This window comes from Amblyomma americanum, chromosome 6, assembly GCF_052857255.1.
Source record: "Amblyomma americanum isolate KBUSLIRL-KWMA chromosome 6, ASM5285725v1, whole genome shotgun sequence".
Lineage (NCBI taxonomy): Eukaryota > Metazoa > Arthropoda > Arachnida > Ixodida > Ixodidae > Amblyomma > Amblyomma americanum.
The window spans coordinates 77,639,228-77,663,404 of record NC_135502.1 but is presented as its reverse complement, the minus strand read 5'-3'; the positions used below and the strand labels follow the sequence as shown (position 1 = coordinate 77,663,404).

Genomic DNA, 24,177 nt, shown 5'->3' with positions numbered 1-24,177 from the left:
TCGTCCCTCGACGTTGCTTGAGCGCAGCGCACAGAGAAGGCCTCGTTCTCGGGTTCAGGATCACATAGGACACTGTAAAGTCACTTCGGGAGAGTTGCCATTTTTGTGCTCGTTCCCAGCAAGCGTTAGAACTACGCCGAAACGCAACCGCTCAGTCAGCAAGCACGAGACAACCCTCACTAAGCTCTGCCAGGTTCTTTCCCCTTTTATACTACTGCCTAGTTCCTTACAGTAGTCAAGCAGCACTCAGAACGCGTCCACAAATTGGAAAATTGCACTAGAAAGCACATAATCACTTTGAAACACTAAACAAAAGCAATATGTTAAAAATCCTGCCTCAGGAAGAAAACATCAGTAACCAACAACTTTGAGGCGGATTCCTACGTTAGGGGCTTCGACTTAAGCCATCGGCGTTACCGTTGAGACTCCCCTTTTTGTAACGCACCTCAAAGGAATATTGTTGCAAAGCGAGGCTCCAGCGCAGGAGGCGGCCATTTTTGGGAGAGATGGTCTGCAGCCATTGGAGAGGGCAGTGATCCGTCTCAATGATAAACCTCGAGCCGGCTAGGTAGCATGACAATTTCTGAACGGCCCACACGAGACACGCACACTCTTTCTCGGTGGCGCTGTACGCCTGCTCACGACAGGTCAGCTTACGACTAGCATACAGGACGGGGTGTTCCACTTCTCCATTGTCCCTTTGGCACAGTACAACGCCCATGCCTCGCTCACTAGCATCGCACTGAACAACGAACCCTTTGGTATAGTCTGGCGATCGTAGCACAGGCTGGCTTGTTAGGGCGCTCTTTAGGGCGCTAAAAGCTCTCTCCTTTGTCTCGCTCCAGACGACTGTTTGGGGCTCTGTTTTTCTTAGAGCATCCGTCAGGGGAGCCGCGATATCGGAGTACCTGGGGATGTACCTCTGATAGTAGCCGGCGACACCCAAGAACGACCGAATATCGGTCTTCGTGCGCGGTTGCGGGAAGTCTCGCACAGCGGCCACCTTTATTTCAGAGGGGTGGCGACGACCCTGTCCAATCACGTGACCGAGGTAGACAACCTCGGCCTGTGCTAATTGGCACTTGGGAGCCTTGACTGTCAAGCCCGCTTCGCGCAGGCGGGTTAGCACTGCCCGCAAGTGTGCCATATGCTCAGACCAGGAGGCGGAGAATATCGCTACGTCGTCTAAATACGGTAAAGCGAATTCTTCCTGTCCCCGCAACACTTTGTCCATGAGGCTTGAAAAGCAGTATGGCGCGTTCTTCAAACCAAAACTCAAAACTTTAGGACGGAATGTTCCCATTGGTGAAATGAACGCCGCATACCTACTAGCCTCTTCTGTAAGTGGAACCTGCCAATAACCCCTGACAAGATCTAGGGTGGAAATAAACTGAGCGCTACTAACTTTCTCAAGGCGCTCCTCGATGTTAGGGATCGGATAAATTTGATCCTTAGTAATGGAATTAAGCCTGCGGTAGTCGACGCAAGGACGAGGTTCCTTGCCCGGTACCTCAACTAAAATCAAAGGGGAGGTATAATCACTCTCACCCGCCTCAATAACACCGAGCTGTAGCATTTTCTTTACCTCAGACTCCATAATATCGCGCTGGCGGGGTGACACCCGGTACGCCTTGGATCGTACTGGCTCTGGGGAGGTAAGTTCTATATTATGAGTAAGGACAGAAGTCCTACCAGGCCTCTCAGAGAACTGACCTTGAAACTCTTGTAAGAGTTGGTGTAGTTCGGTTTTCTGCTCAGCTGACAGCGGTGCTTTAATGATTAAGTCACTAATGCCCTGATCAGTGTCTTCCCTGTTCGTCACTGAGCCTAGTCCCGGAAGCTCGACCGGAAGCTCTTCTAACTTTCCCTTGTCGGGCATTTCCTCTCCAGTACCTGGTGCCTTCAACGCTACAGGCTCAATTTTATCCAGTTCTGACGTGCTCGGAATATCAGCTTGCTGCGCCTCCGTCCCTTTCTCATTGTTCGACAACGTCGGCCCCGCAACTACCGCCTTTGCAGCGAGCTCCCGAACTCTCGGTCTGGTTAAGGCCTGAACGCTAGCCTCACCAAACAAAAGCCCCTTCTCGCGCAGGAGGTGATCGGACCTGTTCGAAAATAGGTACGGATACTGGGGGGGCAGCCTAGATGACACTACGGCCTCAGTCTCAAGTGCTCCGAAAGGTCCTTCAATAAGCACTTTTGCTACGGGCAGACACACGCTATGAGCTTCCACGGCTTGCTTGATCCATGCGCACTCGCCCGTGAACATATCGGGTTCTACGTAAGAGGGGTGAACTACATCCATTGTAGCTGCGGAATCACGAAGCACTCGGCACTCTTTCCCGTTCACGAGGAAGTCTCGCATGTAAGGCTCGAGAAGCTTCATGTTCTCGTCAGTGCTACATAATGACAAACACACGACTTCTCTTTTTGTTTCTGGACACTGCGCCGAAAAGTGACCCGGCTTCTGGCACGTATAACACACGCGCGCTTGCCTCGCCTCGAACCGCTTTCTGCGTTCGGCTTCGGCTGCCGCCGTCTCCTTACGTTCGGTCGGACTGCTTTCACTCGCATCCGCACTACGCGTGTCCCCTCTTGCTCTCATGGGTGTGAACTTCGGCCTCTCAGACTTGGAGCCAAATTCACCCTTTTGACCGTCCTTAGCTCCGCGAGCCCGACGCGTCACAAACTCCTCGGCTAGCTCGGCGGCTTTAGCCACTGTACTAACGTCTGGCCTATCCAAGACCCAGTACCGCACGTTCTCAGGTAACCGACTATAAAACTGTTCCAGCCCGAAACACTGCAGAATTTTCTCGTGGTCACCAAACGCTTTCTCTTCTTTGAGCCACTCCTGCATGTTTGACATAAGCCTGTAGGCAAACTCTGTATATGACTCATTTCTGCCTTTTTCATTTTCCCGAAACTTCCGACGGAACGCCTCCGCTGACAGCCTGTACTTTTTTAGCAGACTCGATTTCACTTGGTCGAAATCCTCTGCCTCCTCTCTCTTCAAGCGAGCGACTACGTCGGCCGCCTCGCCGGGTAACAAAGTGAGCAAGCGCTGTGGCCACGTTTCCCGAGAGAACCCCTGCTTCTCGCACGTTCGCTCAAAGTTAACCAGGAACAAACCAATGTCCTCTCCAAGCTTAAACGGCCGCATCAGGTCAGTCATTTTGAACGATACCCGTTCTCCTGCACCGTGTGCCTGACTTCCATTACGAGCGCGTTCCATCTCTACCTCGAGACGCTTCATTTCCAAAGCGCGCTCTTCTTTCTCTTTTTGCTCTTTACGTTCGCGCTCCTCTTTCTCTTTTTGTTCTTTACGTTCGCGCTCGTCTTTTTCTTTTTGTTCCCTCTCCTCAATGGTCTCAAGGCATTCCGACAGCTCGTCATCCTCAGCCTCCAACTCAAGAATAGCCCTTAGCAGTTCTGGTTTTCTGAGTTTGTCTGAGACATCCAGACCCAACTCTCTTGCAAGCTCCAGCAATTTCGGTTTGCGCAACGACTTCAAATCCATGGCTGCTCCGAATGCTGCTTTCTCTACTGCCTACTATTGTCTTGCCGCAAACTAACCCGGCAGCAACGACAACACAATTACCAGCTCTGTTTCTGACACTAACAAAAGCCTGGCAAAACTCAGAAGAAGAAAGTCCCGCACTCACCAAACCTCGCAGCCAAGAATTCAGCGCAGTCGTTCCGCTGCAGGCAACCAGTCATCACACAGGGCTCGTTGCACTGCTCCCGGATGGTCGTTGTGCTGCTCAGCATACAGTTGACCGCATATCTTCGCTGCTGGCCTCCGTTGTCAGGATCTCACCGCTGGCAACCAGTTGTTGCATTTGGGTTGCAAGCCCCAAGGGTAGCGTTGGCCTGGCGGCCTGGGGCAAAGCTGGAAACATCCGAAGGTCCCGGCAAAGGATGAGTCGACTGGCAACAGAACAACTTGTTTATTCTGGCATCGCAAAAGAGCAGCCGGTCAGGGCGACCACGTTACTCGCAGGACGAAATTGAAGTCTCTCGTTGGCGTCCGGGGCAGCTCGCTTTATACCCACGGAGTCGAGGGCAAGAGGGAACGGCTTGGGAAGAGTCATCCGATACGGCGACGCTTGAACATGTTCAGGCGTGACGGGCGCGTCCGCCAGGCCGGCGCCGGTCAGACCTCCTCGCCTCCCAGTTGAGGAGCTCCTCTCCCCGGCTGCCGCGCTTTGACAAGCGTGGGCAAAACATGCACACACACACACACGCACGCACGACGACACGTGGCACTGAAACATGCCTGGACGCGCTTGGCGGGAGGCGTTGCGGCCGCGATGAACGAAGCCGCGGCGTCCGTTGCATCCGCGCCGGCTATACCGCGCGTCGTAGGTAGGCGAGACGTAACAACACACATTCAAGGAGCCTTAGCAAGTCCTGTACCACATGCCAATTTAAAACTTCAAAACACCGTCATAACACCGTTACACTCTGGACTTATCACAGGCAGTTAGCTAGTCGAGGATATAGTTTTCTTGCTTACAGTAAAAGTTCAACAGTGTTGACCCGTTTAAATTTATTATCTCATTAAACTCGGCACTGGCAGCCCTGCTAATGCGTGCTTCAGTGCAGTAGCGAATGGTAGCGCATATGAAAGACCGTTCGAAAATGCCTGCTTTCGCAGCAAAATTGTAATATCAAGTTCAATGTTTTTACATGCTTTACAGCCGCCTCTTCAGCTGCGTTGCCTTTAGCGGCACGCTCACAAGTTCTGTATATTTAATGCGCAAATTGTTATGCATAACCAGTAGCATGGAAGGTTTATAGTATACTGTGTAACGCTCCGCCTCATTGTTTCAATATAAATAGCCGGCTCTCTATACGTGTTGTTAGTTCCTGAAAGCGTATACTGCGGTACATAAGGGCTGCTCGACGGACGTCTCACTGCTGAGCATGAGAGACCAGAAAAGCAATCAAAGCGTGACGTGATGTTGGTCGCACGCACTTTACACACTAAAACGCAGCGACTATCATCAGATTTGTAGTACTAATGAATGAGAAGACGACGAACTCAAGAGCTAGCAGAAGCACAGCAGGAGACAGCCATAGGAGGGACGCGAAGCATTCATATTGAACACTTGGAAGCGAGCTGCTTCTTCTGGACCGTTATTATCATCAGCCGTTCCAGCAGGTATTTCCAACATATCCCGATTGCTTCTGCCCCACATCAACGTCATCCAAAATTATTACGCAAATGCAGTCGTATCCTACATTTCACTCCATAATTACTGCATTTAACATGCTTCTACCTGTCTTCTGAATGGGTGAGTAGAGGGCAAAAGTGCAAGAGCTGCGCGTTACCCAAAGATATATGCGAGAACAATGGGAATGTACTGGCCTAGAGTTTAGCTACTCTGCTCGTAAAACAAAAAAAACTTAAAGTTTTGATGTAAAAAGAACAGAGTAGTATCTAAAGCTCGAAGAGAGACAGCCAACATCAGAAAGTTGACTGTTAACACGATCGAGTGAAACGCACAGGTCAGAAGGTACATGCCTGTGCATTTGCATGCTGGATTGCACGTATGCAGTATCAAACACAGCTCCAACAATGAATAAATGCTTGTTCTGCTCACGTTGCCAAATCAGAGTAGGAAAAGTTAAATAGCGCCCATAGCAAAGTGTTGTAGACAAGAGGTCGCAGCCAAGTGTTATGTCCATTTAATTGCAAATTTATAGGAACAAAGAAATGACAGTAGAGTTTGTGCAACATATCTATGTACCTGTGAATGCTAACCATCATTCTCAGCCAAACGAAGCGCAAAGGACGGTGATTGATCAGCTTGGCATCAAACACAGGTCTGTTTCCGTGGTGTAGCGGTTATCACGTGCGCCTCACACGCGCAAGGTCCCCGGTTCGATCCCGGGCGGAAACAGCGTTTTATTATTGACATTTTTTATTTCACTTTGCACATGCGCAACGGCCAAGCGTTGCTAGTGTAGCATTAGTGAAGACGTACTGGTTACCGATTGCGGCAGCTGCACTGTTAACGGACGAGGTGCTTCAGCGGTAAGTTGGCTGCATTTTAATCTCCAGAGTGAAGCTTTAAGTTTGGTTAAAATAGATAAACCCTAAAATAAGAGAAAAATTCGCCCACTGCACAAAATAAAAAAAAAAGGAATGCACCACAATACAGAACGGCGCCCAGTCAGGTGACTCTTAGGAGAGCAGAAAGTTGGGCGAGTTGGTTGAAATGCATACTGAAGAAGTTGGCGCGGAAAAACGAGGACAAGCGCTCGTCTTTGTTTGTCTCGCTTGTCCTCGTTTTTCCGCGCCAACTTCTTCAGGTGACTCTCTCGATAATTTTCGACTCTTCCACCACAGAAATTATCGTTGTCCAAATCTGAAATATTACGCAAACTTGCTATCGTCGTTGATAGTGAGAATCACTGAGAACGTAAATTAGAACAACGTAGCAATGTAACAAATGTCGTAAGCTAAACATAAACAATGATAACGTACAGGCTTCAAAACTTTTGAAATCTCGAAGTACTCCTGACCGCACACTGAAATCTTGAAGCTCGCATGGCTCAAGCGGGCTTAAGAAAATGTTTCCCCGAGTTTCGCCGGTAAACAATTTAATGCAATTAAACTGAAAGGAATGAACTCCTTTAAGTACCGTCCTACGCTGGTCCATCGATGACAAGTCCAAGAAAAACGAGCAAACCATCCACTTGGAGGTCTTCCTGGCAGTGAGAAAACAGAGCCGGGGACTCAGCAAACCTCTTTGAAGCGCGAACTCCCATTCATAATAGGGGCTTTAAAATATCAGCAAGTGGTTGCCCTCCCTCGGGCGTAAAATGTATATTTTTTTAGAGCTTCACAAGGTCATAGCAACGCTGTCAAGGCAGAAAGCTGGGCTAGTTGACGGTTCATGATTAGTTAAAAACTGGAACTAAGAGATAGAAAAATAGGAGCCAAGCGTTAAGCCCTTAGTGCTCATCCTGCCTTTTTCTATCCCTTTGTCCCAGTCCTACGTGCTATACTTCTTAATTATTCGTAACAACAACGACGGAGAGTAGCGGCTGCAATAAGCCGAGATCTTAATACTAATTTCACGTCGCTGTCGAAGAAATCCACGAGCGACTAATTAAACTGCCCCTGACCCAGTGCGCCAAAAGTTATAAAAGGTGCTTGTATAAATCCCATAACAACGGCTGGACTGTCACTGCCGGGCAGAGATGTGCAGTAGAAGCGCATGTGCAAGAAGACACCGATGGATGACGTTAAGAATTTATCGGACGTTTACCTTTATGGATACTGGAATTTTAGCGAAACCTGGGCGAAGAGAAATGGCGACGCCAATCGGAGTAACTCTGGGTAGGGGTGCATTGTGCTGACATTGTTGGAATAGCCGGGTTCAGGGACCAGTTAAGGAGTTTGGAAGAGGGTAGCGGGTGTGTGAGGGGTGGGCAGGAGCAGAGGTCTGAGGTAGCCGAGCATCACGGGTGCGTCGTGACGCACTGTCACACATGGTCCCTCATCCATACACATTCAAAAGGCAGGCGCCTACACGCCTTCCATAAGCTGTGGAAAGAAAGGGGTGAGAGGAGGAAGGATGGGAACTCGTGACGTCTCAAATGTCGTCATTGTTCTCGGGCCAATCAGTGATCGACATTCTTATGCTCCATCGAGCCGCGTTGTCTTTGCCTCATGTGTTATATCACTCCATTCCGACCAATCAGCGTGACGTGCTGCATCTGGTCTGCCATAATGACAACGCATAAACGGAAAACGTCGCCTCAGCAGCTTTGCTGTATAAATTCGGAACCGCCCCCCTCCAACCCCTTCAAGAGAAACTTAGATACCCTACAGTGATAGCTGTGCGAATTCCTTTGTTCCCGCTTCGGTAAGTGGTGTGGAAAGTCCCTTGTGTAGACCCCCTGAATGGCGCGCAATATCTGGCTTCCCGCCTGGAGCAACTCCTCTTCACTAACGGCCGATATCGCCGCATGTCTGACTACTGCGCGTGCACACGTCTCTCCTGTCGTAAAGCCTTTGAAATTTTAATGCAATAACATTAGTACTGTCATCTCCGGAAAAAGCGACCGTCGTCCGCGACAGATGTGTGAAGCCTCGGGTGAGTTAAGGGGCGAAATGGGGAGAGGAGAAAGAAGTGAGAGGAGCGCTGAGCTCGAAATCATATGCGGGCAATATCATAATGGAACCTGTAGAACAGGTGTCAAGAGTTTTCATCTAGCACTTGCGCCTTTTTATTCGATGGTTATATATCTTGTTATGCTGTCGAGCAAAAAAAAAAAAAAAACCATGGTTTGGCCCAAACCAGTTTTACCTCAATTGTGGTTAAATTTACTCCACCTGCTTCGCGGTAATATTCTCAAAGATCCGACCTTTCAAGATTATAATCAATAATACCGCTTCCCATATTAAATTATGCACAGTGCTTCCAGCAGCCTCCGCCCAAATTTTCTTACTGTAGTTGTTTCTTGAGATTTCATTACTGGAATAAGAATATAATCTGCCATTTCCATTCCTTCCAGTAAAGAAACGTGTGTTCTGGGACCAATATCTGTGCCGCCAAATCGCACAGCGTCACACGCAGTCGTTGTTCGTAGTGCGACATAAACATCGTTTGCTCCGCGACACCACACGCTAAGTTATAGATTCGCTTTCTATGCACAAAGTATAACATCGATCGCGAAAATGTCACAAGCGAGTGAAGGTTACCTGCGAAGAAAAAAAAAGAGAAACATTCTGGGAGGTGCAGCGACAAATACGATTTCCGCGCAGAACTGTGCGAGCACCGCCTCCGTGGTAGTTTGCAACTTCTTTCGTGAGCGCGCGAGTGAAATCACGTGAGCGCACGCGGTTGGGCGCGAGCGAATTCGCGCACCTTGTGGCGGCGCGCCCGGTAGGAACTCAGCTCGAATGGATTTTTGGTCTCGGAACTCGTAATCAGGATTTGTCTTCCGCGCTGGAGTGCCCACTTTCTTCTCTCACTCTCTCCCGACGACGGCGGAGAAAAATCGCCCGCAACGCGGCGCAGTTAGACAAAGCCACGTACGTCGGCCGTAACGGCGCGCGCAGAGCCTCAAGAAAAGCGGCGGCAGTTATGATGAGAGGAGTAGACGGCGCTGCTGGCGCCGCACCGCTGAGCTGTCGTCGACAGGCTCGCGGCAACACATCAGAGCGAAAGGGAAACAGTTGTACGCCGCGCGTTGCCTCCAAGCTTGGGCCTTCAGTCCTCTTTTTTCTTTTTGCAGGCTCTGCAGCATGTGCCGAGTGCAGGACACGCCGCTGGTTAAAGCTTGTTAAGTGACTCGATCTCGGTGAAAAGGTGAACCTGGTTTCCCGGGCTCATCTCGAAAGCTCACAAGAAATTGCGGGGTTGTTTTTTATACTATTTTATAGTCAGTTAATTTTGCGGGTAAAGATGATTTCACTACTAAGTTCCCGTTGATTAACACCACAAATAAAAATAACCGAAACCAAGGTGCATAGGGGAATGTTTAATTTTCTTTTTAATGTGTTGTGCTGATCAGTGGCATAATAATACTATATGTGCGTGCGTGCGTGCGTGCGTGCGTGCGTGTGTGTGTGTGTGTGTGTGTGTGTGTGTGTGCGTGCGTGCGTGTGTGTGTGCGTGCGTGCGTGCGTGTGTGTGTGTGTGTGTGTGTGTGTGTGTGTGTGCGTGCGTGCGTGCGTGCGTGTGTGTGTGTGTGTGTGTGTGTGTGTGCGTGTGTGTGTGTGTGTGTGTGTGCGTGCGTGCGTGTGTGTGTGCGTGCGTGCGTGCGTGCGTGCGTGTGTGTGTGTGTGTGTGTGTGTGTGTGCGTGCGTGCGTGCGTGTGTGTGTGTGTGTGTGCGTGTGTGTGTGTGTGTGTGTGTGTGTGTGTGTGTGTGTGTGTGTGTGTGTGTGTGTGTGTGTGTGTGTGTGTGTGTGTGTGTGTGTGTGTGTGTGTGTGAGAGAGAGAGAGAGATCGTTTGTAGTCACTGCATTCGGCAGGAGTGGAATATTTCAAAAACTGAACGCGAGATCGGAAAGCCTGCCGCCGTTTCGAAACGGTGCAGGCGTATTCCAATGCGTTTCTTTTCTTTGCCTCGAAACCAGCGCATGTCTCTATAGCAAAACATTTCATTCTCTGCCCGGTACTGAAGTGAACTGCCGCCAAGAAAGGGTCTTGAAGTTGTTAGAAAACCCGGGTATGCCTCACAGCGTTGAGTTGATGAACACGAATGACGCTATAGAACGCTGCCTACCGAGATTGAGAAACTTGACGGTGAACATATACTCGAAATGCGAAAGGCAGGGCAGGGAAGAAAGTTTCCCTAAGAAGAATTCCAGCGATGACACGGCTTGGCTTCTAGCTATAATTAAAAACACCGAAAAGTGCACGTTTCAACTTCCAAACAGTAAAAAAACGTCACAGCAGGCGGCACCGCAAAGTTCTAGGCTTGGCAACGCTGGCGAAACAAGCCATCGGTTCTGTTCGTGCATGTGGCTCGTCAAAACTAATCAAACCTCGCTAAATCAGATTCTAAGTAGAAATAATTGGAAGCACAGGACGTAAATGGTTAGGTAGCGGTTAAAATGGAGAGCTGCGATAGTTAGGTTTCGGCGTAACGCGGAGGAAACACGTTTCTTGCTGCTAAGCGGCGATGGAAAGCTGTCGCGGGAGAGTTGTTATACGATCCTTTGCTCTACGATGCTAGGTCTGGCCCAGGTCATCCTCAATCTCACCCTCCCCTTGTATTACAGCTGGAGCGACGCTCCTCTGAGCTAACCCGAGTTACTCCGAGGCTGCAGACAAGATTCTTGGCTGAGACTATGTTAGGCAGTGCTTTAATAATTAAATCGTTTACTTCAACCCCAATAACATGCTAATATTTAACCAGGTTAAACCTAATAGTGGCCACCAGACTAGTGACTAAGCGCGTTCGACTGCGCGCCATTGCATGGGAGGCTGCGTGCTGCGATCTTGGTGGGTGCTCAGAAAACGACCGCCAGGTTGTGACGACGTCACATCCGGACGCGGGAAGACATCTTCCGAATCCAAACACGTGGCCGATGGGATTGCGTAATCAAGCCCAGGTTAGCGGCCTTATATACGAAGGTGAGGGTTGGGACCCGGTCCAGTGGCCTGGTCAAATTGGCAGACTAATCTGGTTACGTCTGCTTGTGTTGGCCAGTATGCGTATATGCCCTGTGCTTATACATGCCGGTCTCTGCTACAGTGTTAACACTGGCGTCACTTCCAAAGAAATGGCTGATACCGAGCCGCTGGACTCACCCTGTGCATTCACAGACTTCCCACAGGTCTGCCACTGTCCAAGTGAAGAGCTTGGGTGCCTTCCTTCGGCATCAATGGCAGACACACTGGGAACGGGAGACTTTCGGGAGTCTCTGGTGAACCTCTGCCAGGCTGATTGGACAAACCTCTGTATAGAAATATACAGTAAAGCCGAGAGGGCGGGAACCACGCGTCCCATTTTGTGCCATCGTGGACCGCAACGGTGGAGTCCACTAAGGACCGTATTTTTTGAACGAATGCCTTGTCTTCACCTTGTGCATTGTTGTGGAGTAAAGAAGGACGGCAGTCAGTAATGTAAAAAAGAAAGCTGCACTACCGGGCACAACACGAGGAAAAAAGTGGTAGGGGTTTTAAGGAGTTAAGCCGAGCAGACGTGCGTAAGTATGCGTTCGTTCTTCGCTTGGAGGGGTCATTTAAGCTCCGCCTTCAGAGTTTGCTGCGATAGCGGTAGTGGGTTAATGCCCATATATGCAGAATTAGTCATGCTGTAGTTAACATTCGTAGATCGGGTCACTGCCACTACCAGCGCAGGGGTGCAGCGGTTAAGCGATGCACCACTGCACTGGCAGGTGGCTGTTTCTATCACACCCACCGATAAGGAATTTTACTACCAATATTGTTCTTCCCGAGCAACCCGAGCTTCCTCCCATTGGTTGCAGCTTGCCCGACGCTCCTCCGAACTAACCCGAGCTTCCTCCCATTGGCTGCAGCTTGCGCGACGCTCCTCCGAACTAACCCGAGCTTCCTCTCATTGGTTGCAGCTTGCCCGACGCTCCTCCGAACTAACCCGAGCTTCCTCCCATTGGTTGCAGCTTGCCCGACGCTCCTCCGAACTAACCCGAGCTTCCTCCCATTGGTTGCAGCTTGCCCGACGCTCCTCCGAACTAACCCGAGCTTCCTCCCATTGGTTGCAGCTTGCGCGATGCTCCTCCGAACTAACCCGAGCTTCCTCCCATTGGCTGCAGCTTGCGCGACGCTCCTCCGAACTAACCCGAGCTTCCTCCCATTGGTTGCAGCTTGCCCGACGCTCCTCCGAACTAACCCGAGCTTCCTCCCATTGGTTGCAGCTTGCCCGACGCTCCTCCGAACTAACCCGAGCTTCCTCCCATTGGCTGCAGCTTGCCCGACGCTCCTCCGAACTAACCCGAGCTTCCTCCGACTGGATACAGCTGGCGCGACGCTCCTCCGAACTAACCCGAGCTTACCCGAGTTACTCCGAGGCTCCACACAAGATTCATCATGCCGCATTTAGGGCTTTCGCGCTAAAAGGCTACGGGAGGCGTGGTGGCCGACCCACCGTGGTGCCAAAAGATTTCCAATAGACACCAGCTGCGCCCTGACCTGGTACTCGGATTCTCCAGAGTGAAATTCTCGGGAAAAGTGGAACTTTTATGACTTCTGCAGACTAAACACGGCTGCCACGGCGCTCGAATATATCACCCCTTCCGTAGTTAATGGGAGATTGAGGGCATCTGCATTTAGTCTTTCTTCTAGGCAAAAATAGATCGCCGGATTTTTAAGGCTTTGCTGATGGTTGTTCAGCAGCAAATGAGCAATTATAGAGGAGAAAAATCGTATCTGTAAGTGGAACATTTTTACCCCCCCCCCCCCTTCCTCGATACAAAACTCATGGAGTGGACGATAAAAACGACTCCGTAATCGTTGATTAGAATTGCATGACAGCGTGACATTGCCTCAGACATTCGCTACGAACAGATGATGAAAACACACTTTGCAAAAACGGCGTGTGGTGGAAATGCCTGTATTTAATATTATAATGACACCTGTTAAACGGACACTCAAGACAATTTTATCCAATTATTACTCTGAGTAAAAAATATAGGGGCAATCAATGCATCTATTCCCATTCTGATTCCATTCAATTCCGACTACGCAACTACGCAAAATGTGTCACATACTGTTAGATCGCGGCGAGTTATCATACCACTACGGGTGCCGGGAAGCAGCGGTTAAAGGATGCGCCACTGCATCGGCAGGTGTCTGTTTCAAGCACAGCCACCAGTGGGTTTTAGGGGCCCAAGTTGTTCTTCCCGAGCAATCCGAACAGGAATAGTTCCCGCAAGCCTTATTTTTGCACAGATAGTTCTTCGGGACGCTGTACTATTTCTGTGTAGGCCTGCTGTTGCTCGAGTCATTTTCGTTCACTTTCATTTTTGCTGAGTCGTTCTTCGTCCGGCGTCTCCCTCCTCTCCCCTACATATGTAAAGGGGGGAGAGGGGCAAGAGAAGAAGGGGATGGTTGGCAGGTGACAGGTGGAGAGAGGGAAGTCCCCGTTAAACACCACCTGCCACTGTTGGCAGGTGGACGCCTCACGAAGGCGCCCACGCCCCCGGACAGTTTTCGCCTTCATGTCCCTCCCAATTCTATCGCATGGAGTATCTGGCTCTTTGAACGAAAACATCTTCGACGGAATTCCGTCTGGTTGTGTTCTTGAGATAGCTGAGAGAAAACTGACGCCAACGAATATTTTTAAGTTTGCAAAACGCTTCGGGACCAATTCGGTCCCTTCTTCGGGGATGACTAAAGTGTGCCAGCTGCAGCAGCGGGTTGCTGCCTTCACTCTCCATTTGTTAGCACGTGGCGCAGTCCACTTATGTACGCGGGGGGAGGGGGGGGGGGGGCGTTCCTGGAGTCCTATTCATCGCCTCCTTTGTGAGCCGGATGTGTCATGACTCCACATGTCGCCTCTTGAACAGGTTTGGCTACACGGCCAAGGCGCTCACCTGCTCGAAGGCTATCCGGTGGTCGGCGCGCTCGCAGTGTTCGGCGAGGGGCTTGGATTCTGAATGCATTAGCCGGATGTCATTTTTGTGATCGGGCGAGAACCGGCGTATTCAGCATGGTATGGCCGAAGTCATAGGCGTACAGGGCTATCTTCTGCGATTCATTCACTCATTTCTCAGTGATCGTAAATTTCGAGTGCGGTTAGGCAGTACAATGAGCTCCGAAAGGGCGGTATCGCGAGGGGTACCTCAGGGTAGTGTCCTGTCCCCAACGCTCTTTAATGTTGTCATGGCTGGTCTTCCCGCAAAAGTGCAAAAACATTGTAGGCATGTCCATATGTCGATATATGCAGACGACATTTGTCTTTGGATAACCGGATATCAACACAAACGCTTAGCTCTATTAGCGCGACAGGTCGTGCTTTAAGTTAAAAGTTACCTTCAAGGTGTTGGGTTGACTCTCTCGGTGGAAAAATCTGGTTTCGTCCTGTTTCCAGGTAGGGGACGACAGTATGCGCGGCTGAGCATAGACCTTGATCAGTCTTGCCTTCGTCAGGTTAACCACATACGTTTTTTGGGCGTCACTATTGACTCACGTCTACAGTGGCGACGAGCTGTGGACTCGATTGTGGCTTCACTATCTTCGCGTCTCAATGTGCTTCGTAGAGTTGCTAGTGAGCAATGGGGAAACCATCCTGCTTCAATGATCAGGCTTCACGATGCCTTGGTGACAAGTCGCATAATGTACCAGCTCCCTTTAATTTCCCCCTCGGTATCGCAGCAGGAACGCCTTGAGGTTTTGCACAGAATGGGACTAAGGAGGGCTCTCGGCGTTCCGCAGGCTGCTCCAAACAATGCAGTACTGTATGAGTCTCAATCGAAACCTCTTCGGCTAGCCGCTTCACAAAGACTTTTGCTGCAAATTGGCCGCCTCAGAGAGACTGTTGCCGGGAGAGCGCTTCTACAGCGCCTTCGAAAGAGATCTGAGTCCCGGGCGTACTTGGCTTTAAATACTATTCGTTCTCTGGGTCTCGACCTTCGAGATCGACCTAAGACGTTGAAGCCACCTTGGTCCTTTCTGAGCCTCGATTGTTCCTTGACAATTCCCCACGTTCGCGCTAAGCGGAATTCTCCTTTAGCGGCAATGCGTTCGCTCGTACTGGAACATCTTGAGACCGAATATGCCAGTCATCTTCAAATTTTTACAGACGGCTCTGTGGACAAGGTCAGAGGATCTAGTGCAGCTGCTTTTCATATTCCGTCTTTGAAGTATGATTGGTCTGTTCATTTTACTAAAGTCGTGTCCTCCACAATGGCCGAAAGCGTTGCCATTGAGGCAGCTCTAAAGAAGCTACGGTGTTGTACGCCTCAACCCACTGTCATAATTACGGATTCAAAATCTGCCCTTCAAAGGTTAGAGTACGGGTTCCCCACTGATGCCTTGAGTCTTAGATCCCTACGTTTGGTGCAGAATCTACATAGCAAACGCTTCTCTATACGTTTTCAATGGGGGCCCTCGCACATAGGTGTCTTAGGCAACGAGATAGCAGACAACCTCGCCCATACAGCTCTCTCCGGGATTCCAGTACATGGAGTCCCTCATGAAGTCAAGCAAATGTTCAGAGATGTGGTGTTGTGCCACTTCAGTTCTTTGTGGAGCTCTCCTCATCAGCCATGTGTGACCAAGGGTCTCAAAAGGTACCAAGCCACTTTGCTGCACCGCGTTCGCATGGATTCTGCTCGTACGCCGGCGTGGATGTATAAGACTGGCCTAGCGTCGTCACCATTGTGTTCAACGTGTGGTGTGTGTGGTGACATAGAACATTACCTCTTGTGCTGTACTTTGTACAACGCGGAACGGGCTGTGTTATTCGGATCCCTCAAGAAGGCAGGAGTTCCTCACAGTTCTCTTCAGGACATTGTTTTCCCGCGTGGGAGCCAGTCGAGTAGAAGGGATGCTTCTCGCCTTCTTCTACTTTACCTGCAGGACACGGATTTGGCCTCCACATGGTGAACTCAGGAGTGTCTATTTGGGTTTTTGCGGGCAGCGTTTCTGTGATTTCTATTTAAGTGACGCTACGGTGGAGCAATTGCCGGCAGCAACTGCAAGGCTAATCCCACCGGTAGTTTACAACCACTCAACTCAACTCAACTCATTTTTGGGCTGCCTTATTCTTTGGTGGAGGTGTTTTCTTTCGCCGGCTTCATACCTCATAAATCTTAAATTGCAACTAGTCGCTTAACTCTAGTAGTTAAAAAGTTAAGTATTAAATACTAGTTACCCAGCTGACTACATAAGACTATTTGCCGGTTTTCTTGTGTCCGCCAACACTGGTAATACTATGCTGCAAAAGCCATATTTTTACCCAAAAAAGCCTATATATAAAAATTATGGTTCACCTTCGCTGAAGCACCTGGTATAATCTGCTTATATTCAGAGCCCGCTAAGAACTACAAATGCCGGAATTTCCTGTGGCACTGGTGGAAGCCGTCCTGCAACTCGTCGTTAGCCCTGCCCATCTACACTAACGAGATGGCCTGCAAGGATCTATCGCAGAGGGAAAGTGTGATTTATTAATGCGAAAACAATAGATGGCTATCTCCTGAGTTTCGTGTCAGCAAAACTCTCTCCGCACGACTACGTGGTTCTGTTAAGATAAATGTGCCGAAGTTTGATTGTGTTAGTTCGTGGTGAGATCTTGCTGTTGGAAACATTTCTTGGGTGATGAACTGTAATAAATTATTCCACTTCGGTGACACAATATCCACGGACGTCGACATAGCACCTGAATGTCAAAACAGCCAAGAATGTCGACATAGCACCTGGACGCGAAAATTAAAATACAAGAAAAATAAAAAACAAATGAAATAAAAATAAATTAAAAAAAACTAAATAAAGAATAGATTGTGTACTGGCGTCGTGGAAAAAAACCGCCTTATAGAAAGTTCCATGTTTTCGCATTCCTCTGTGTAAGCAGACTTAGGTGTCCTGGTAATGTTTTACTGCCGTACACAAGCACTGGTGCATGCATGCGCGTCACGCGTTTTTAATTCAAACTGCATTTATAATTCACTTGTTGCGATGTCACTGAAGCCCGAACGCCTTCCTGAAGTCGCCGAAATAAACCGAACACGTGGGTACGGAATTCAGACCGAAGTTACTGGGTATGTGGTTTCAGTGATGTTAACTGCGATTTCTTTTTCGAGCAACGGTGGTCAAGCTGCGCGCAGGAACTTTGGCTGAATAAATAATTTGGATGGCTTTGTAAAAGCTTCGCCGCGAATAAATCTTGTATATTTCTTATATATGTATTATATAAATCTTTATATATATATATATATATATATATATATATATATATATATATATATATATATATATATATATATATATATATATATATATATATATATATATATATGACAGTCGTCGACATAGCTCAGTTGGTAGAACACCGGACGCGTAATTCCGAGGTCGTGGGTTCGATTTGGATATGGCTGCCAGTAGGCGTTTTATTAAGCGCGCATGCTGCCGTATGTAGTGTTTGCACTTTCGCTTAGACGCGAAATTGGCCATAATTTTTTTTTTACATTTGTGCTCTGTGCATTTCATTCAAGGTTGCGGCGCATAATAGTGACGTCTCGCAATAGGTATCATTCAACACAATGCGTGTAGTGTAAGCTTCATCTTGGGACAAACGCACAACCGCCAAAGTCTGAAAGCTTCCTTTCCTTCGAAGTCTTCCTAACGTTAGGCGAGGCTTCCTTTCCACGAATATTTGATGGAAGAAGCCAGCCTATTATTAAAGCGCTCCTCGCCTCTCCTCAAGTAAGGGACGCATGCTGAGCGCCTGGGTTTGAGGGCACCGCGGCAAGCTTCACGCAAACGCCCTTATTCAATAAAAAAATGTTCGTCACATAATCTCTAACTTTTATGCCTGCTCAATCAAGACAGATCCCCTGTGAACCAGAGCGCAGAACCATAAAAATATATTGCGCAATAAAGAAGTTCGTTAGGCACAACATATACATATAAATTTCAACAGATTAAACTCATTTAGGCGGCCTTGAAATACTGTTGTGCCTCTCGCCGCAGATAAAACAGACCACTACCTTAACTTGACTCTCACACAACAGCTGCCTACTTTCGGGGCTGTCATTTGTGTCCCTTTACAGAAGGCGCCAGAGCGAGGATAAAATAAAGCATCGTTACCAGTTCTAGTCGACTCCACCAAGCGATAAAGGCCAGCGTTTGATCAAATTAGGCCGCGCGCGCCGTCTCTTCTCCCGGCAAAAAATAATCAAGAAAGAAAACTTTAACGCGCGGAGAGCGAACGTATGGCGTAGTGTTAAGGATAACGCAATAGACTCAAGTTGGAAAATAGTTTGTAGTTTGAGCCCCGAGCCCACACCCACGTCAAGACTGTGGGATAGGAGCAATACAGGCTGATTAAGGCGATATCGGAAAGAGGGGCGTTGCCGCAGCAACAATGGGGAGGCACAAAGTACTACTTATAGGGACGGCGGTAAACATTAGGTTGATGCTTTTCGCTCTTGCGTTCACTCGGTTCTATGAGCCGCGCAACCGTAACTCTAAATTCTGTTTACCGCGCTCTCTCGCGAGGGGAGAGTGGGAAGTCCGCTATTATGCACTGTTATACGAGCCCCCCACGAAATCCGCTCGTCGTGGCCGTTTGATGGCTCGCGTGGGAAACGGGCTGCGTGTTCTGAAAACAGATCTCAATGGGAACGCTGGAAAAAGGAGAACGCGGACATCGCCGTGCGCTCGGATTGGTTGCCTCGAAAGGGGAAACCCTAGTGGCCTCAAGTCTCCCTTTATTAGCCGAGGCTCCCTCTCCGTAACTCAAACACGCGCGCGGCCTCCCCCGGCTCCCCTCTTCCCGACTCCCTATTCCCTTGCGTTCTTCTCCCCATACTTGCAAAAAACCCGGGGATGGCCATAAAACGCCGCTGGTGGGGTTCCACGCATTGCTGCTCGTTTCGCCAAGACGCTACAAAATCGCTACCCTATTCGTTTTTCTTCCTTCTCACTCACAACGTTTCCTTTTTGCTTTTATTTCTAAACCTTTTGAAGTTCAATTCGGGAAGAAAGGCATTTTATTTATATATTTCCCTAAACCGCCTTTCGCCCCTCTTCTCTATTCCCTAAGTGCCCTTCACAAAACCGCTGCCGACTTTCTCGCAGCATGTGGTCAGTAAAAATGTTTCGCCGGGGAGGGGAGGGTGACTTATACGTCCGTTTAGTACATCAGCTGTTCGTTGCTAGAAAATAATTTGTTTTCCTTTTGTACCTTAGTGAAACCCAGTGAAAATGTAAAAAAAGGTTACTTTATTTGATCGAAATATGGCGCGAAACCTAATATGAAAACCGAGTCGCCTGTTTGTGAGTGGCATTGGCACAAATAGTTTCGTTGTGAATGAGAGTGCTGTGGAGACGAAAGAGAGATAAAATTCAGCAGCAAATAAAACAACTCAGGTGAAGCGAGCGTGGGAAGCTCTCCGCATGCTACTCGAGAATTAAAAAAATTGTGTGTGTCTGCTGCCTCGTATCTCGGGGTTTTTTACTCCGAAATTCTGAAGTACTTTTTTTCCAAAACGCCGTACTTAAACGCCAAAGTAATCTTCCTTAACATCCACGAAACAAACTTATGCGAAAATTTCACTGAATCGTTGAAATGTTTCGTTTCTGTACCGCCAAGCGTTAGAGGTAAAACTGTCGTTAGTACTCGGAAAATGAGCCAGCAACAACAAGGTAGTGAAAACAGGAGCACAAACACATTTTACATCGAAACATTCACCTGGCTCAAAGTGCTGCCGTGGGCTCATGCTTACAAACTGGCTATGAATGGTGCCCCAACAAATCTTTGTGATGAGTTGTTGATAAATACAGACTTCAAAAATATGGTTTATGGCTTATGGGGGTTTAACGTCCCAAAGCGACTCAGGCTATGAGGGACTGTGTACTGGAGGGACCCAGAAAATTTCGACCCGCTGGGGTTCTTTAGCGTGCACTGACAACGCACTAATACACGGGCCTCTAGAATTTCGCCTCCATCGAAATGCGACCGCCGCGGCCGGGATCGAACCCGCGTCTTTCGCGTCAGCAGCCGAGCGCCATAAACACTGACCCAGTGGTGTAGCTATTTCAGAAATAATTCCGGCGCCTATATGCAACCTGTGGTTGGCACAACCCAAGAGGTTTAACTGCCAACTCCTGTATAGGCACATTTTTACTGCACGATTAGTCTGAAAAAAAGGTCTAACACGGACATTGAAGCCGATGCTTGAAGCGGATTTTCCTTCATCTGATACGTTTTTTTTTTCATCTGGCAGCGAAGTTTTAATGCTTGAAGTTAAAAATATTGCTGAAAGATTGTGCCCTGAGGAATAATGATCAGCTGTGTCTCAACCGTTTCATGGGAATTTAGTTGCAGGAAAAATATTCTGTGCGAAATTCAACCGAGATTCAAATTACGTGTACGCAATTGACTGTCTGTTGAGTCACATCAGTAGGGAAAGTTCTGGCATTCCAACGAACAAACTCAGCGACATCTGAATTTTTAATGAGCTGTTATAAACTTCTCAAAGACTAAATAAGCCGACAAATAAAACTCAATGTGCATTTCTGTAAGGGAGCAGCTCATGGAGCGCTACCACTAGTCGATGATAAAATTTCTCAGAATCGTGCGCGACGGCGCTGGAGGCGCGCAAGCCGGCAGTATAGGACAGTACATTTCTTTCACACGTGGGCAGAAGTATAATTTGCTAAAGTGAGTTAAAAAATTAATTTTTACGTCTGCAGTGAATTTCTCTTGCCATATGGATGCAGCTTGCAGCTTTTGACAAACTGTCGACTAACACCTAACACCGTACATAACCGAGTTTTTCGCTATAAGAATATATGGCGGTAACCGAGTTTTTCGCTATAAGAATATATGGCGGTAATGCTGGTCGGGAGAGTGCAGAGTGGCCGGAAGAGTGAACGGAGTTATCAGAAATACTCGTGGCAGGCAGGATAATGCAGTTGTATGGACAGGCCTGAGTGCACAATCTTGATCAGGCACTTATAACACTGACGTATATGAATTCCTCACAAGACCTGAAAGCGACACCTTCTACTCCACCTTGAGGGATTCCCCTAAACATTTGACCCACTTCGAGTTATTGATCAATTCGCTCTCGCTCTACCATAAGCTTGCCGTCCCAGTTAGCTCAGTTGGTAGAGCGACTACTCTGGTGAAGCGGTGGTCCCGGGTTCGAACCCCGGACCAGGACGAATTTTTATTTAACTGCGAAGTTTCTGAGAAAGCTGTATAGCTTTCCTTTGTAGCCGTATGGCTGCGCTCGGGTGGATGTCAATGAGTAATTACTTCCTTATTACAAATTAACTGCACTTTGGGGGATTCCCCTAAACATTTGACCAACACCTTGCTTTATTGTTGATATTTCTTTCATCCACAGTATTTCCCACCGGCTTAGCACAAAAGCTGCCACTCCGAACTTAAATACGAATGTTAATGACGCGGTTTGCTCCTCAAACGCATAGCGTATAGTGCGACAGCAAGCTTATACGGCCGCCATCAGACAGCGCTTTGAAGAGCGGCATAAAAGAGCACATAATCATCATCATCAGAGCGTCGTCGGACGGTACTCTAGGCACTGCATTTTGGAGTACCACAGAAAAAACAGCTGCGCATGTTATTATACGCTATGTCTGAACAGCGTTTAATGCGATATTTATGCTTTCACGTAGTGCTTGTCATTATAAAAACTCATTATAAAACAAAAATTACCAGGTTAACAATAAGCTATGGTTTATCTTATTGTAGCACCTCCTCCTTTCTTTTTCACACGTCGAAAAACACTGGCTTTATGATCACTGAAATGTGTACGCGTCACGTCACCATGCGGCCTTCATTAGACGGCGGCGTTCAGTTTGGGCCAAGCGACGTGGTATTCGCGTTCACCTGCACTCGCGGCAGGCTCTCCTTAGCACCGACGCTTCCGCTAACGATCACGATCCTCTTTCCCATTCTTCTCCATCTTCTCTTGCTTCTGCTGCCGCCACTAATTCATGCTAAATAGCGACAGTAAAGCGGTTACTCAATGGACACTCGCGAGGCGTATACGCACCGGGCGCTTGCACGCTGTTGTGCCGAGCTTCCGGCAAGAATGAGTGACGCCGCCTATCGCCAGGGCAGGTTTCTGCTTGCCCTTTTGAAGAGAAAAGCTTCACTACGATAGATAAAGCAGTGTTCGGGTAAACAACACAGCATCCTTGGACGACCTTCAGCCCAACCAAGGATATCCGAGTATGACTTGGCTAACCCTGGAATTCAGCGAAAAGCAAGTACGCTTGCTAAGCGTCTGAGGCTCGTCCATGGCAGCTCCGTTACACGCTCGTGGCAGCCGTTCTATATATACATACCCACACGACCACGTGACTATGACGTGGTATAACATGGCTTTACGACACCCCCATCGGATGTCATCACGTGGCTTCATATCACCCCATCGGATGTTCTTAAGGTAAAAGGTCAACCCAAAGGTTACCCAGAGTAAAAGGTCAACTAAAGGCCATGGGTCAAGGTCAGGAGTCAAGAGTTCGACATTATAACTGTACCCCATATGATCATACACGGCTAACGTGGTTGGGCTGACGTGGTTGGGCTGAAGATTGTTCAAGGTCATTCTCCGCCCTACGCGAAGACTGCTTTACCTAGCGTAGTGAAGCTTTTCGCTTCAATAAAGTTGCTTCTCTCCCTTCCTGTTATCCGGGTCGCGCCTGCATCCTTTCTTCTTTCGGCGCTCCTGCAGCGGTCCGGCACCTCAGGCAAGGCTGGTCGTAGGTCGTCGTAACAGAGTCAGTCACTGGATAAGTTTTCAGTGACGCTAGGTCGTAACAGTGCCCAGTGTTACCTCGCGCCAGGCGTTGAAAAGGGACATGCATTTTTATGTGTCTGGTGCTGGCGCGCTCCCCTTCTCGCGTCGGTCTAGCTTCAGCGATATCGCTGAAGGTTGTGCCAGGAGACCCCTCATAAACCGTAAGAGATACAGCTCTCGCTGTAAAAACAAACGGTTTAGCAAAAGTGTCAACTATTGAACAGTTCTTGGCACTCGACCTTAAAACTTGAATATGTATTCGTAAACACCTCAGTAAAACGTTTCCGTCACCAAGGTGACACTGAATACCATCTGCGGCTGGGTTGCCACGGGACCATGCGGCTACCTCATGCAACGTGGAGCTTTGTTCCAGACATAAAGTTAACCCAGACACACGCTCACACATCTGTACACGCACGCTTGCATGCAAGGGCATACGCGACCGCGGCGTCCTCTCTCCCTGTTAATGCAGAGCCTATTGTGAACGTCTGCACCGCAGTTACTGCACGATTGAGAGAAGACGTCAGTGCGGCTTCGGCCATACACTGCGACCAGACTCTCCGGCAGGTTTGCGTCCGAATGAGACCGGCTCCCATTGACGAAAGACGGCACAAGCTCTACCGTCGGGAGCGGGAACGACCAGCTCCCGCTCCTTTTGTGCTCGTGACAAAGACTCGGGATCTGCATCCGTGCACGCGGTGCGCCTTGCAGTGGCAGGCGTCAGTTACAGGTGCCAAGCGCGCGTTCCGCCTCCGCATAAGACGCCCTACCGCCCGCATTCTTTGCCTGCTGCATATGGGACAGGTATATCTCCGATCAGAATCTGTTCCCCGACAAAATACATTCGTCTCTCTTTTTCTCTTCTTCTTTCTTTTGTTTTGTGCGAGTACATGGAGGCCAATTTTCTGGCTTTTGTGTCACATTTAGCCCCTCGAGATGAGAACATCTCTTTCTATATATCAACTCGCCACGATAAACAATGACATCCATTACGTAAACTAATATCAGTTCAATGAATGAACGAACAAATGAAGCGGAAACAGATATGTCTGAAATAATTAGGCGCTCGTCGAGACTTGGAAGCGTCCCGAGTACGTGAATGGGCTAAAGAACTAGTGAGGAAATGAGAGTCCTAACAGAGTCCACCGTAGTTATATAGGGCGTTTAAAAGGCTCAGAGTAAATTAAAGACGTTAACAGTTAAATACACAGATAAAAAGTTCACGCCG

At 48.7% G+C, this 24,177-nt stretch overlaps 1 protein-coding gene and 1 non-coding gene across 2 annotated transcripts in view; one reads left to right on the top strand and one right to left on the bottom strand.

Moving 5' to 3' along the window:
* The window catches only part of LOC144094775 (atrial natriuretic peptide receptor 1-like), a 235,052-nt gene that overhangs the window by 111,499 nt on the left and 99,376 nt on the right, over positions 1 to 24,177 (bottom strand). The window lies entirely within an intron of this gene.
* Positions 5,834 to 5,906, top strand: TRNAV-CAC (transfer RNA valine (anticodon CAC)). Its single transcript has one exon. It is a non-coding gene; the product is annotated as a tRNA-Val (tRNA).